Source organism: Peromyscus eremicus, chromosome 10 (genome assembly GCF_949786415.1).
Source record: "Peromyscus eremicus chromosome 10, PerEre_H2_v1, whole genome shotgun sequence".
Classification (NCBI taxonomy): domain Eukaryota; kingdom Metazoa; phylum Chordata; class Mammalia; order Rodentia; family Cricetidae; genus Peromyscus; species Peromyscus eremicus.
Genome location: NC_081426.1, coordinates 49,628,950 through 49,641,903, shown reverse-complemented (window position 1 = coordinate 49,641,903; position 12,954 = coordinate 49,628,950). Strand labels below are relative to the sequence as shown.

Here is a 12,954-nt window from a genome sequence, read left to right as displayed (position 1 = left end):
TTGACTCAAGTACATAATGTGGGAAAACTAAGTATCACATAATTCTTGATCAGTGAAACAAATTTTGGACTCATGAATCGCCTTATTTTGTATCTGCTTTTACTGAATCAAGATACCCATTCAACAGTTTCAGGGATTTTTCTTATTTTTATTCATTCTTTTTGTATTTTATTTACTTTTCACTACCCAATGGCTTTGTTTTTTTTTTAACTACTTTAATTCAGTACAATGTAAAATAAATCATTCTGGGTACAATATTTACTTTGTTTCTCGAAACATTAAATTTGCAAGTTCTCACACCACCTATGATCCCTTTGTATAATCAATGAGATTTTATCAATTTCTTTCTTTCTTTCTTTCTTTCCTTCCTTCCTTCCTTCCTTCCTTCCTTCCTTCCTTCCTTCCTTCCTTCTTCCTTCCTTCCTTCCTTCCTTCCTTCCTTCCTTCCTTCCTTCCTTCCTTCATTTCTTTCTTTCTTTTTTTTTTTTTTCAAGACAGGGTTTCTCTGTGTAGCTTTGCATCTATCCTGGAACTCACTCTGTAGCCCAGGCTGGCCTTGAACTCACAGAGATCCACCTGCCTCTGCCTCCCAAGTTCTGGGATTAAAGGCATGCACCACCACCACCTGGCACTGATTTCTTTTTAAATTTATCAAATTCTTCAGAACCAAGTCTTCTCTAATATTTAACACTCCACTCATCTCAAACCAACACATTTCCTGTATTACTACTGTAATACTTAAGATTAATGACAACTCGATAGAATCTAAAATTACATTGGAGATTGGTATCATGGCATGCCTGTGAAGAGTAATATTTGATTACATTAATTAAATAATATCATTAATAATTAATTATGAGTGTCACAATTCAGTGCATAAGGTGTAAATCAGCTTATAATATGGAAAAAGTAAAGAGAACACTAACATGTATTCCTTACTCTCTCTTTTCTTGTTATGGATGTGATGTGGCCAGTTTCTTTGAGCATCTGTCTCTTTGACTTCTCTACCATATGGATTACATCTTAGAACTGGAAGCCAAATTAGATCCTTTCTCCTTTAAGTTGCTTTTGTGAGGGTGTTCTGTCACAAAATAGAAAAACAATTAAAACAATGACATTTCAATATTGAGGCTGTAAATGAATTTCATACCAATTGCCATTTCAACTTTCAAATGTGATTTATTTTTCCACATTGATAACTTTGACACATCAAGAAAGAACAGTTGACCTTGGAAATTCTGAAATGTTGTTATTAAATACATAAATAATATAAACCAAAACCACAGGAAAGTATACTTATTGATAGAAATGCAATTTTCTGTTATTAAAACAAACTAATTTTGGATTCCAAAATAAAGCTTAATACAATTTTAGATTTTAGTAAAATTATTTTGATTATTATCTCATATTGTATGCCTCTCTCACATCTTCTTCCTTTCTTGTTACAACAAACCCTAGTAGATTATGATTTTTCTTCCTCACAGGATATAGCTTTATTGGGAGGATAGAACTAACTTAAAAAGAGGTAATTAGATCATATAAGAAAAGTCATCATTTGCATAGAGGGCAAAGATGATGTGATTACTAACACAGGGAGAAGTGAGCTGTTTCTAAGCTAAGGAGAGAGGCCTGGACCAGAACCCATACCCACTTACCCTCATTAAGAATGACCACTTCTGACACCTTAATGTTGGATTATGTGCCAAAACTGTGAGAAATTAAGTTTCTGGTGTTTGAGATACTTAGGCTTTGCTACTTGATTATACAATACATGACAGATATAACAATATATTAGAGGAAAACTGCAGCAACTAGATAAAAGAAGAACATAGGAAAAAATTAATGTACTCCAGGGTGATAAAAAATACATAACAAGATACTTAATTTCAAAAAATAGTGAGGTTCTTTGTCCGTAGGGTTAATATGTTCCAAATCTAAGTATTCAATTGGATATTCCATATGAGTCTTTGTCTCTGTTCTTACTAAATTGAAATTCATTGCCATACTAGTCAAGGTTTATTCATTCAAATTGAATTAACTAATAGTATTTTAGATAAGTTAGGATTTTCTGGAAGGAGTATGGATGCTTGTATAACTTTGAAAGAGCTTAAAGAACATAGATCACCAAAAACTTTAATGTTCTAACAAACAAGAAAGTTGCAGAAATCACTGAAAGCCAATGGTGTTTTTCTTCAGCTACTTTAGACTTTCTGATTAGAAGATGTCAAGTACATGTAAAACTTTATGCCTCGTATTCCTAGATACATTTCCTTTATCATTGTTTTTATTGATATTTCATTTTTGAATGTTTATTTTCAAACAATTTTCCTGTGTGTTATCCTATGGTAATAAAAATATGTCATATTTGCTTACCTATTTCAACAGTCTCCACTTAGATATCCAATCAGCTTTTCATTCGGACAATAGAATTACTTTGAGAAATCTTTATTTTCTTTTTTTATTAAGAAATTTCTTATTCACTTTACATAACAACCACAGATGCCCCTCCCTTCCTTCTGATTCCCCCTGAGTCTTCTCCCCCAACCCACCTCTCATACCCTCTCCCGAAATGATCAGGCCTCCCATGGGGAGTCAGCAGAGCCTGGTACATTCAGTTGAGGCAAGTCTAAGTCTTGCTTTTGTCTAACCCCTGTATGGCTGTGCAAGATGTCCCAGCACAAGTAGTGGGTTCCAAAAAGCCAGCTCATACACCAGGGATGGATTCTTATCCTACTGCCAAAGGGCCCCTTAAGTAGATCAAGCTACATAACTGTCATGCTTATGCAGAGAGCCTAGTCCAGTCACATGGAGGTTCCACAGCTGTTGGTCTAAAGTTCATGAGTTCCCACGAGCTTGGTTTGGTTGTCTCTGTAGGTTTCCTCATCATGATCTTGATGCCCCTTGCTCATAGAATCCCTTTTCTCTCTTTTCGACTGTACTTCTGGAGCTCAGCCTTGTGCTTGGCTGTGGATCTCTCCATCTGCTTCCATCAGTTACTGGATGAAGGCTCTATGATGACAATTAGGATGCTCACTGATCTGATAACTGGAGTGGGCAACTTCAGGAACCCTTTCCACTATTATTAGTAGTCTAAGCTGGGGTCATCCTTGTGGATTCCTGGGAACTTCCCTAGCACCAGGTTTCTCCCTATCCCCATGATGTCTCCCTCTATCATGGTATATCTTTCATTGCTCTCCCACTTCATCCCTGTTCCAGCTAGACCATTCCATTCTGTTATGTTCTCATTCCCCATCTCCTACCCTCTGTTGGATGTCATTGTTTTTTTTACTGCTGAGTAATACTCCATTGTGTATATGTGCCACATTTTCTTATTCATTCTTTGGTTGAGGGGCATCTATATTGTTTCTAGGTTCTGGTTATTAAGAATAATGCAAAAAAAGAATAATGCTGCTATGAACATAGTTGAGCAAGTGTCCATGTGTCATAATTAAGCATTCCTTGGGTCTATGCCCAAGAGTGGTATCATTGGGACTTGAGGTTAATTGATTCCCAGTTTTCTGAGAAATCACCATACTGATTTCCAAAGTGGCTGTACAAGTTTGCACTCCCACCAAAGTGGAGGAGTGTTCCCCTTCCTCCATATTCTCTCCAACATAAGCCGTCTTTAGTAAATTTGATCTTAGCTAATCTGACACGTGTAAAATGTAAGTTGTTTTGATTTGCATTTTCCTGATGACAAAGGATGTTGAGCAATTCCTTACATGTCTTTCAACCATTTGATATCCTTCTGTCAAATTTTCTGTTTATCTCTGTAGACCATTTTTTAAATTGGATTGTTTGCTATTTTGATGTCTAGTTTCTTGAATTCTTTATATGTTTTGGAGAACAGTGTAGGGTTGGTGAAGATATTTTCCCATTCTGTAGGCTGTCATTTTGTCTTATTTACCTTATCCTTTGACTTACAGAAGCTTTTCAGTTTCAAGAGGTCCCATTTAGTAATTGTTGCTCTCAGTGTCTGTGCTACTGGTGTTATATTTAGGAAGTGGTCTGCTGTGCCAATGCATTCAAGACTACTTCCTACTTTCTCTTTTTTCAGGTTCAGTGTATCTGGATTTATGTTGTCTTTGATCCACTTGGGATTGAGTTTTGTGCATGGTGTATTTATTTGAAATCTATATGTTGACATCCAGTTATGCTAGGACAATTTGTGGAAGATGCTTTTTTTTTCATTGTATAGTTTTGGCTTCTTTGTCAAAAATCAGATGTTTATAGGTGTGTGGATTAATGTCAAGGTCTTCAATGAGATTCTATTGGCCCACATATCAGTTTTTATGCCAATACCAAGCTGTTTTTATTACTATAGCTCTATAGTAGAGCTTGAGGTCAGGGATGGTGATTCTTCTAGAAGTTGCTTTATTGTAGAGGACTGCTTTAACTACCTGAGCTTTTTGTTTTTCTATATATATAGTTGAGTATTGTTCTTCCCAGGTCTATGAAGAATTGTGTTGGGATTTTTATGGTGATAGCATTGAATCTGTAATTACTTTTGGTAAGATTGCCATTTTTACTACATTAATCCTACCTATCCATGAGCATGGGAGATCTTTCCATTTTCTGATATTGTCCTCAATTTCTTTCTTCAGAGACTTAAAATTTTTGTCATACAGGTCATTGTCTTCTCTCTCTTTCTCACTTGCTCTCTCTCATCTTTCTATCTATCTATCATCTATTTATCTATCTATCTTTATATATCTTTCTCTCTTCTTTCAATCCTCCCTCATTCTCTCTCTCTTCATCTTCTTTCTCTGCTTTTCTCTCTGTCTATCTGGCCCTCTCTCTCTTTTTCTCTCTCTCTGTGTCTGTGTTTGTGTGTGTATTAGTCTTTTATGTGCATGAATGTTTGTATCATTTATATGTGTCATGTACATGTAGTGTCTTTGGGGGCCAGAAGAAGACACTGGATCCTCCAAAGCTAAAGTTATAAGCTGTTGTAAGCTGCCCAACATAGGTGCTGGGAACTGAACCCAGGTCCTCTGTAAGAACAAGTGTTCTCAATTTCTGAGCCATCTCTCTAGAACCCTAGAATACACTTTTGAGGAAAATAATGCATGAGTTTTATTTTGTTCCCTATTGATTTCTTAAGATTTAAAATAAAAGTTTACATTTTATTGGAGTCCAACAGTATTTAATTCATGTTCCAATGACCATAAAGCTTTTATGCTAACACTGTCTTCCCAAAATCTGTATTTTTTTGGTCTGTTGTTCCTTCTCTTTTCTTTTCAGAGAAGAGTGCAAATGAGGTTCCCAGTACAACAAATTATGCAATCAATTTCCCTTCATTTGAAGAAATTACAAGGGTCAATGCAATTTGAGTACAATGGATAAACCTTGCACTAGGAAAACCATCTTCATTGTCATGGCATCTCCTCTGCCAGGTAAGTGTTGTTGGTTGTTTTTACTCTTTTGGGGGGCCTGCCACCCAGCTCCCAAGTAAACACACATGGAGGCTTCTTAGTACTTATGAATGCTTGTCTGGCCTTGGCTTATTTTTGCCAAATTTTATTAACTTAAATTATCCCGTTTACTCTTTGCCTCTGGGATTTTCCCATTCTCTTACTTCTGTAAATCTGACTCTTACTCTGTGGCTTGCTGTGTAGCTGGGCGGCTGGCCTCTGATGTCCTCCTTCTTCCCTGGTTCCTTGATCTCTTCTGCCAGATTTCACTCTCTATATATTTTCTCTGCCTGCCAGCCCCGCCTATCCTTTCTCCTGCCCTGCTATTGGTCAGTTCTTTATTAGACCATCAGGTGTTTTACACAGGCACAATATCACAGCTTCACAGAGTTAAACAAATGCAACATAAACAAAATAACACACCTTAAAATTATACTCCATGACAGAGAAGTTTGTTATTTTTCCCCCTTTTACCATCAAGAGTAGTACACGATTGTCCCAAGGTAGCTCTTTAGTCAGGTGTTGATAGGTTGGTTAGCACACAATATAATCATGTTCCTATTCTGATCGAAACAGACCACTACTAATATTAAAACAATAGCTCAAATGTTACTTATGATGCTTCTTAAACCTCTTATGATCACAGATTATATAAAATAATTCATATATAAACTAAATGAGGTTTAAAATACTAGTTGGCTAAAAAGTATGTGTCTCATCTGGAACTGTGTTGAAAGAATTAAGAAAATTTTTTGACAAAGGGAACATTCACAGTATCATAGGAAAGACAGATGAAAAAAATGGACAATGCGTATTAATTCTACCTTAAGCCCTTAGAAATATTGAATTTTTAAGATGAATTACATTATGCTCAACATTGGTTATCTCATTATTTTTATTTAAATATAATTAATTAGATAATTTGGATCAAAATATAAAGGAAGTTTTATAATCCTTCAGAGAACAAGATATAATCTCTTTCTGGTATTTCCCAAGAATTAATGGAAATGAAGTCTCAGTAAATGGTTGGTTAATCGTTTGGTTACAAATCACCCATAAATGCAGAACAATAATTAAAACTATGTTTATTTTATTCTAAATAATAAATAACTACACACCTATTATTTAATGCCCAGGGAAATGGATCAGGTGAAATACTTGATGCACAAGCATTAGGGCACAAAACCCATGTAAAGCTATGTGTGTTAATGCATATCTTAAAGAAAAAAGATCCTAGGTTCTCAATGAACAGTATTATAGATGAAAAGAAAAGTTCCAGGTGCAGTGAAAAACTCTGCCTCAAAAATCATGTTCGGAATTATTTTTAGAAAAATTTGATTACTATTGCAAATAAAAACTATCAATGGACTATATTGATGGAATATAAGAAGGATACACCTGGGAAATGATACAGGTGAACAGAAATTGTAGTCTTAGCTAACTGGGAATGCATTATTCTCACTTTAGAGTGAGAAAGGAACAAGAGGAGATAGATAAATTGCCATATAAGTGATGGATACATAGATTGATGGTAGATCAATTGGTATGACATTCATACTCTATAAAAATACAGAAAAATAAGTCATGAGCATGGGGTATGTGTACACAGGAGGGACCCAATTTTCTTTTCCTACAGAATAAAATACATGAAAGTCTTTATGACAAGATACTTTTGGTGACACTTATGGAAGAATGGAATAGAAACACCAAAGTTGGGTTTACATGCTGTGTGTATCAATTGACTAAATGAATACATGCTTAAGCACGAGTCATGTACAATTGGTAAAATGTTAAAAGGAAACACTGAACAAATGAAGAAATCTTAATTAGATTGTCAAGAATAATGACAAAGAGCTTTGCCCTCAAGATATATAATTCTGATGAAATTAATAAGATGTATGTAGTGGATGGGTTGACAGTAAAAGACTTTTAATGGGGTTATGATGAAAGTAAAACTTCTTTCATCGAAATTATTTAAAACATTTTTATTACCTAAAAAATATGATTTCAAGGGTTGACGATGATATTCAATAAATGGATTATGTTGATGATATGATAAACAGAGATATAACAGAAATGTATATCAATGGCAAATAATTACAGTATTTAATATTTCATTAATAACAATAACCCAAGTAATCATGGACCTTAAGGAGAAAACGTTAATGTTCAATAGTCTTTGACAATGCTTGCTCTTTAAGACTTTGATCAAATTATTTTTAAAGAAGAAAACATAAGCAATGCAATTTTTCATACTGAAAAATGAAATAAAATATTTTTAAAAATATTTCTATGACATGTATAGATATGGAAACACACATTGTGATAAAAAGTGTACTGGGTCAGTTAGGTGATGTCTAAGGAAGATCAGAAAACTTGAACATGGAAGTGAAAACTACTGAAAATAAAGTATAAAGTAAAAAAAAAAAACTAGAATTACTTAACTGAGCATTTGGGCCATTGTAGAGTAATATAAAGTTGTTAAACAATTGTGTAATTAGAGTACAGGGAGAAGAGAGAGTGTGAAAGCAGAAAAAAAGTAATAGTAAACACTAAATGTTTTCCAAATGTAATAGAAACCATAAACCAACAGATCCTCTAGCCCTACAGTCATACAATGCATTCAAACAACAACCTCCTGTCTTTTCTCACCCACTGCTCTTCCTAATCCCCCACCTCCATTCTTCTCAGTCCCCCCATCTTTCCTCTTCCGCAATCCAATGCACCTCTGTTTCTCTTCAGAAATGAGCAGACCTCCTAGTAATATCAATGCAACTTGTCATGACAGGATGAAATAAGACTAGCCATGTGCCCTGGTATCAAGCTTGTACAAGGCAACCCAGTAGGAGGAAATAGGTTCCAGGACCAAACAAAAGAGTAAGAGATACCAACACTCCCACTGTTAGGGATCCAACCAAAACCTCAAGCTAAATAACCACAGCATGCATGCAGAAATTCTTCATTGAAAAATGAAGATGTAGTTTATAATCCCAGCAGTCAGAAGGCTAAGGCAAAAATAAATGAGCTGAGGCCAGCCAGGACTACATGTCGAAGGACTATGTGTCATCAACGATATTAAAAAAAGATTCTCCCTATTACTGATGGCTCACACCTTTAATCCCAGCACAAGGGAAGTAAAGGAACACATGTTCTGCATGTTCTAGCCAGCCAGGGTGACATTGTGAGACCCTGATACTAAGTGAGCAATGTAATTTTTAAGTTAAAAAGTTGGAAGTTGTCTTTTAGAATATTTTAGGGTCTAATGAGACCACTGGAAACTTATAAAATGTGTTGAATCATTCCTCATATAGATGTATAAAGAAAATCATTAAATATACTAAATTTCAAATGTTTGCTTGTGTAGACTTAAAATGTCAATGGAGACACTGCAAACTATCTTCCAGAGATAATAAACACAGAATGATTTCAAAGACGGTCCTCTCTCTGTCTGTGCACATCTTAAAGTCTTTACTTTCTTTAAAGGAAGCCAAATATTGATCACCTTTGTATCTAAGACTGTCCATCAAGCATGAAGAAAATTTATATTTAAGATGCTTACTGAATAAAGGTGTGAATTAATGACTATAATACCTTGTATGTGAAGAAAAATCTAGACTTCAAAGGTCTTTTTTTTTAATTCATTCCTCTAGTTGTTTGTAATGATATCTCTTGTGTCAGGTTGGGTGGTTTTCAAATGAAAACTGGTGTCTACTTTTCTCAAGTCAACAGTTTCTAATACTTACTGAAATAAAGAAGACTGAGGAGGCATTGGTGTGATATTTACACCTCGGATAAAGAAAGGGAAGTCTGAGAATTTGAGAAGTTGCCTTTTTGGAAAATTTCTAATGAGTTTTGAAGAAAAACATTTGGCTACCCTCAATTTCAGGAAATAAAATTATAACCTTCTATAAAGACAAGTATTCATTAAGTTCACTCATTTTTAACATATATGCAATAGAGCAAAATCTAATATTCATAAATGACTAGTGAATTCAATGTTCAATGTTAATTAGTGTGAATTATGGGGGAAAATACCCTGAAATTCAAGAACACAGTTTTATAAAGATAATTTGGTACAAATATTATATCCATGAAGAGATAACTTAAGTTCATGCAACTACATGTCTCCAATAATTGCAGAGTAACTCAGTGATACAACACATTTTAAATTAAAGCTATTATAAAAGATTTTTAAAATGACATGAGCCTTTATTTTTACTTTAATATATAACTTTCTTTACGTGGTGGAGGAAGCTAAAACATAACATATAAATACATATGAATGAAAAAATAGTAATATATTTTCCATTGAAAATGAACGGATACTATACTTCAAAATAATTTCAAGATTTGTCATAGAGCAAATCTCAAATTTCTGTTTTACCATTATCTTAGCTTGGGTTTCTATTGCTTTGAAGAGACATTATAATCATGGCAACTCTTACAAAAGAAAACATTTAATTGGGTCTGTCTTACACCTTCAGAGATTTAGTCCATCATCATCATGGCAAGAAATATGGCCATAGAAGGAAGATGTGGTACTGGAGAAAGATATGTGAGTTCTACATCTTTCTCCACAGGCAGAAGGAGACTGGGTACAACACTGGGCATAGCTTGAACATATTAGACCTCAAAGAAAGTGTGGATAAAGTGTGTCACTGTGGGGGTAGGTTTTGAGGTCTCCTATGCTCAAGCTATGCCTAGTGTGACAGTTCACTTCCTATTGCTTGTAGATCCAAATGTATGTATCTCAGCTCCTTGTCCAGCACATGTCCACCTGTATGCCACCATGTCACACCATGATGACAATATCCTAAACCTCTGAAGCTGTAATACACCCCAATTAAATGTTATCCTTCATAAGATTTGCTGTGATCATGATGTCTCTTCATAGCAATAGAAGCCCTGACTAAGGCAGACAATTAGATAAATGATAGATAGATAGATAGATAGATAGATAGATAGATAGATAGATAGATAGATAGATAAATAGATAGACAGAATGAACCAGGACATCTATAAAAATCCAAAAGTACGTACTTTGATTATTTTACTGTTAGAAAAAAATGTATAATGTTCAGTCATAATTGCGTATTGTATAACCATGTTTGCTAGTACAAATTAGATAAATAAGTAGTTTAATATAGTGGATAGTCCATATAAGAGTTCAAAAACTAGGTTATTTATGTTGCTGTAATGGTTTTCATAATTAACATTAGTATCACATTGAGAAAACATACATATTCTTAAGAATAACAAAAGGCCATAAAGTATGGAGGCAAAGAGGTGACTGGTAAAGAGAACAACTTCATTCTTTGAGGCCAAATATACTTTGCTAGGGAACAGAAAGATGATTCAATAATTAAGAGTACTCACTTCTCTTGAAGGGCACTAGGATTCAGTTACCTATAGTTACATGATGGCTGCCAATGACCTCTGACTCATTTCCAGCGAATCCATAGACTTATCTGCAACCTCAGAAGGCACCGGCATGCACATGGTACACACATACACATGAGAAAAACATTATAAACTTTGAAAAATTAATTGTACTTTGCTCAGGCACTGGCAAAAACATCTGCCCAAAATATCAAAATTTCCCACCCTTTATCTGTGCATAACTGCCAAGAAACTTTCATGTTATTCCCATTAACAGTTTATTTCTCTTACTCTTTATCCTGATTTACTCTATGATTTTCAAGGCTTATAGAAAAAATATACAAGAGAAATGTCAGGTTTTACTTAGGTCTCAGAAATCAATAATATTTTTGGCAAGTAGTAGAGGCTATACTAGATAAGAATGCAGAACACAGTCATGTCTTGGTTTCTATCTAAGACAGTCTCAATTGCCAGACCTTCTGAGGAGCCTTTCAGATGACTCACTGTGATGCACACCTGTAATTTTATCACTCTTGACTGATAGAGAGAAAAGAGCACAAATCTATGACCACCCTTGGCTGCATAGCACACTTAAGGTGAGTCTAAACTATGTAATGAATCTAACCTCCAAAATCCAAGCAAATGAGTTCTGGAGATGGCTTTCAGTTTCCCATACTTGCCTAGGAGAGTATATATTTGTCTCAAATTCTATGGCTTGATAATTTATGGTAGGTTTAGATATGTTATCTAGCTCACAAGAGCTTACATTTATTTTGGTTTCTGAATTTGGAACAAAGGAAAAAGAGTTATCTTTAAAATCACTGTGCACAAACCGATGGTATATGGTTCATCCTGCTTTCTAGCCAACCCCCACCACCACCACCTTTCCATGTAATTCTAATCGTTACATGTGGATCTTACTCTTTAGATTTCTGCATTTCTCAGAGTAAGGAAGCCACAGGCTAATATTGTTTTTCTTTAATATAACAATAAAAACAAGGCAGAGTTCTGTGTCTGAGCAAATGAGCAAGAAGCTCCCTTGACCTGGTAGCAGATGTCACTCATTAATCCTCCATGTTCACCTTGTTGGCTAGAGGCATGATAAATCTACCTACATTCTATAGTTGGAGAATTGTGCTCTACACAATACAGACATAGGAAACATACAATGTGAAGAGCTCGTGGGATGGAAGTCAGGCTACAATCTTCTCTGTAGAATACCGTTTGGCACAAGAAGTTGAGCACTGAATCCAAATACTGATAATAAATATTTTTTTTCTCTGCACTTCTCAAGTAGGAATTAATTCTCCCCCAAGAGTGCTTTGAATGGTACCCGTGTTTAATATCCCAAACCTTCTCTTCAGTTAAATATTATTTACTTTCCAATTGTAATTTTACAGTAGATCTGTAAGACTCCAAATAAAAGGGAGCTAATCAGGGTCTTATTTCAGTGTTCTCAAGCTTTAGGCAGAACACTAGCAAATGAGCAAGCTTGTCACCAACGTTTACAATAATTCAGAACAAAAGTCACAAGATACAAGGTAGATAATAAACATTTTATTGAAACAATGAATATTCCTCATATTTCAATTGATTACAAAAACATACTTTATACTTGAGTGGAAAGTCTTATATTTGCTTTAGATATCAAAACCATTATTTTCATTTCAACATGAATTTTGTTGAATATTTATTATAATAGCCCTTTTTTTAATTTAAGATCCATGAGAAATCCCAACAAACTATGTTATATGCAGTATGCTTTTATTTATACTACCAATTTTAAAATTCCCTGTGAGGTAATAAACATGAAAGATGTCTATGCAGTAAACAATTTAAAATTTACTTTTCTCATCTTTTGTTTTAAGGAAAATATTAATCTTATATATGAAAAATTGTAGATAGTCTGTAAAAGTATAATTATCTGCATGCGCATACTATCTCTGATTATAAAGATATTATTTTGTGAATAATTATCAGTAATATCTTAATACTGCTATTTCATATTGCTTAATATCAATGTTGCTTTCTATTATTCTGAAGAGTAAATCACTATCATAAAAGGCACAAATACTTTTTAGGGGAAGTTTGGTTTTAAAATGTTACAAATTATTCACCTTTTACAAGCTCAAATAAGTGATGAAAGCAAGGATTACGCACA

General features: G+C 34.4%; 1 non-coding gene across 1 annotated transcript; it reads right to left on the bottom strand.

Annotated features, from left to right (window-relative positions):
- Positions 1–5,242: 5,242 nt before the first annotated feature.
- On the bottom strand, positions 5,243–5,404 carry LOC131921341 (U1 spliceosomal RNA). The gene has a single exon (XR_009381964.1). It is a non-coding gene; the product is annotated as a U1 spliceosomal RNA (small nuclear RNA).
- Between the last annotated feature and the right edge of the window lie 7,550 nt (positions 5,405–12,954).